This window comes from Aplysia californica, unplaced genomic scaffold (assembly GCF_000002075.1).
Source record: "Aplysia californica isolate F4 #8 unplaced genomic scaffold, AplCal3.0 scaffold00096, whole genome shotgun sequence".
In the NCBI taxonomy this organism is placed as follows: domain Eukaryota; kingdom Metazoa; phylum Mollusca; class Gastropoda; order Aplysiida; family Aplysiidae; genus Aplysia; species Aplysia californica.
In genome coordinates this window covers 826,477-830,545 of record NW_004797366.1, presented here as the reverse complement: position 1 = coordinate 830,545, position 4,069 = coordinate 826,477, and positions in this window count along the sequence as shown.

Below are 4,069 nucleotides of genomic sequence, written 5' to 3'. Positions count from 1 at the left end.
GGGGGGGGAGAAGAGAGGGGAGAGACGTTTGCTTCCGCCCTCGTCACTGCACGACGCAAGATGACAGAGGCCAGAAAAAGTAAAAAGTAAAACATTAGTAAAGTGTCGTTCCCAAGTCCACAGTACGCAACGTTGAGCCCTCGCTGTGTCTCAAGTCCGCTCTTATGTTATGACAAGCCCACCACTTGGCTAACGACTACACATCATATTACATCATGTATAATTGTTACAACAGCAACGAACAAACCAAAAAAAACCCACCTACACACACAAATAAAAGCAAAAACAAAACACAAATTATGGAAATCCCCTACTTATTTTGCAGCGTCCTGGGCGAGCGGGCATGAATTGACAATAAACACTTACTCTAATGGGATAAACATTTTTTTTCTTCTTTTTTTTTTTGGGGGGGGGTAAGTATTTTGCGGCGCTCGCAATTGCATAAGGCATAAGGTCAAATGAGCGCGTGGGATACATTCATTATACAATTTCAGTTGGTTGGAAATTTTGAATTTTGCCCGGGTGGCGGCTGAAGCCTACTCTTATCGATTTTGGACCACCAAGGGATTTTTAACGTGCGCAACGTGCACACAGGATCTCCGAGATTTTTCACTCTTATCCGAGAATACTAGGAGTAGATCTTACCTACCATAAGATCAGGGGTGTGGCTGAAAAACAGCAGTAAGAAAGAGCCAAGGAGTAGCAGTAGAAAGGTTACAGAAAGAGTCGGGAGCCCAGAGGAGGAGGCAAAAGAGGTAAAGGGGCGGGGGCAGAAGGTGGAGACGAAAGCAGACGACATAATATTGTTAGAGAGCAGACAACGAGGTGAAAGGAGACAATTTTAGAAAAGAAAATTTTCCGTCGCTATCCTGATTCGAACGCGGGACCTATTGAATGAGAGGCGAACACCTTAACCTCTAAAGCCACGAGAGCCGCTATGTCAAGCCTTTAAAAGCTTTAGATTCTTTTCTTTTTTAAAATTATGATTGTCTTTTACCTTATTTTACCACGAGAGCTGAGTGAAGGGAAGTTCTCGTCTTGGTAAAGCCGGCGGATATGCTTCATTTCCTTGTTCAAGTGCACACTTGTAACTTGTGAAGACAATAGGCAGATGGAGTTAGCCTCAGTTTGACAGTGTTATTGCATGTATCAAGTTGGACATTAAATTGTGGGGAGAAACCGGCGTACATAGGTCACCTTTTATCTCACAAGGAACAGGGTAAGTCTTCAGTACCATTTAGCTCGAATTCTCTTTTTCGTTTTTTGATTATCAAATTGTGTATCTTTGGGGCGCCCTTTTGAAAAACAAAATATTGCTTTGACGTAATTTTTAAATTCCTTTTGAGTTGAACTTTGAGAATCTGAAACGGACATTGTTGTCTTTTGTCTTTTAAGGTTTTATTTGCAAATGTGTATCGTCAAATCTAATAAAATTGAACTCAGGGCGAAAGTGTAATTTCTGCCTCGGGCATGTAAGCTGTGGCCAGACATTAGATTACAGTGCGGTCAACAATTCGTGGCACAACTTATCCTCAAATATATGTATCTCTCTAACCGGTGAATGTCCCCCATACTTTGCACAGCAGTTTATATCAATTTGCCTTAAAGTAATCATATTTTTCTACAATAATTAAGGCTAGATTTTAAAAGTTTCCTTAATAAATTTTGGAAATGTGTCACGATGAGGTGGAATCAGGCTCTCGTCAATTTTTGGGCATGTGGAGTCATTGGTATCATCTAAAAGCTTGTTCATTTCCATTGCTTTCAAAGAATAAATACCCATCTCTCTTGAATAGATGTCAAGATACTTCCAATTGTAGGAGCTGGGGATCGCCTGGCTTCAGTTTTAAAATTAGCGAGAAAATGGCTGCCAAAGTTCGATAATTCCAATGGCTTTAGAGTTCTTCAAAATTGAAAAATTACGCATTTTCTGCATTTTATCAACGTTTTTTTTTCGGTAAAATTTGTATAGAAATGTGTTTTTATCTGGATATTAAAGGGGTTGAGTCAAAAAACAAAAATTTGATAAAAGTTACTGAAAAATTCCAGTTACTTAAATTTCATTATTTTGACGAGCGCCTGATTTCACCACGATGCCTCACAAATACTAAAAATCTCCATCACGCGAAAGATGGGATTGTTCACAGCACTTCCAGCTTCTCACACACATTTTGTATACGCGTATGGTGTATGTCACAGCTCATCAATGACATTTTTTAGTGGTAAAACTTGTAACAAGAAATTCATTTTAAAGTGACACATGTTTGCACTAAAGGTTCTCAAAACAAGCGTTCAATAAGCGTAACGTAGCAATTAGAAAAAAAATGACCGGCTTGCTTTAAAAGCGATATTGCCTCAGCTGTAAACCTTTTAAAATCTGTAGAAACCACCCACTTGGAATTTGGAAAATTAGTATTTATTAAAGAATTTTCTAGAATACGGCTAAAAGTGTTTACAAAAGTATTGATCAGTAAGTTAAGACAAACTGATAAAATAAATCATTGCGCAAAAACTGGAGAGTCTAAGTTTAATACTTCAATAATTTGACGATAAGTTGCGCCACGAATTTTTTACCGCACTACAGTGAGAAATCACTGCTCAGGCCCACTTTGACTCTTCGAAGACGTAGCGGACAAATACGTCCGATCAGCAGCAGTCCAAAGCCTATAATGCAGCACACGTCCAACCTTTATACACAAGTAACACGAATTTGCATTGCATTTCGTAGCAAGCACATTATTGGCTGCCTTTTTAAGTTTAAGATAAAGAAAACAAAATTGAAATATTTATATGAATTAGGAAGTTATGGGTCTTTTTTTTAAAGTATCCCGAAACAACGCGTTTTCAGTGGTGAAAAATTGCGCGTCCTCTATGAGTGAAACAATATTTCGCAACCTTAAAATTACTACGTGGTGTTTGCTCAGAAGGCCCGCCTAGTTTCGAGGAATTTGACGTCAAAAATTTTGAGTTTCACAATTATATGTCAAGCCTTTTTTTAATGCAATTTTTTGAATAACTTGATGACTACTCTGAATAATCTTGCGATTTTGATAGAGCAGATAGAGCATTCGATTTCTGATTTCATGGTCTTAGAGTAACCCAAAAACAACCAAAAGTGTCAGATAGAACTTTGTAGTTAATAATAATATTAATTGCATTTATATAGCCCATATCCATGCTCAAGGACATGCTCTATGCGCTTTACAACTATTATTACCCCAGCAGACCCTCTGAGAACACCCAGAAACATTTTCGGCTTCCGCGGAAACATACAGTGCAAGCTGCGGATTTCACGCGCTCAGACACTATCAGACTGACAAGATCGTTCACTGTCTATAGCCAGGTACCCATTTCCACCTGGGTGAAGTGAGGACAATTTGTGCAAAGTGCCTTTCCCAAGGACACAACGTCGGCCCCTGACGGGATTCGAACCCGCGACCTTACGGTTGCGTGCGAGTCCGAGAGCCTAACCACTAGGACACCGACGCCACATTTCTGACACCATAGTTCTGAGGTAGCGATTTATAGAGTTAGGACACAACGTTGGACCGAGCTACGGTTCGAACTCTCCTCCCCCCCCCCCCCCAACCCAGCAAGTCTGTGTTGGTCAGCAAAAATCTGTACCCGGCCATAGACAGCGAAAGATCTTGTCAGTATGTTAGTGTTTTAGGGCCTATAAATGGCTGCTTGCACTGTATGCTTCCCAGGATGTTGAGTTTATTTCAGAATGCGCCCAGGTCTGCTGGGGTAATAGTATACATTGTGATGCGCATACAGCTTGCTGTTGAGCGGGGATTTGCGCTATACAAAAGCTATCTATTAAAAATCTCCGACACAAACCGCCGGTTCCTTTCACGTCCACAGATAATATTGTCGTGAACAGCCAGCTAGATCGAGAGAGTTTGGGCCACACAAGTGTCTTCTAAGGTGTGCCTTCAAGACAAGAGGGAAAGAACCTGGCAAAGAAGTTTGATCTTCTGGGGCTTTTTTTTGTAACAGTCCCACCCCCCACCCCCCATTTTTCGTTTATTTCCTTCCCTTCTCCTTTCCCTTCTTCCCCTTCCTGCCG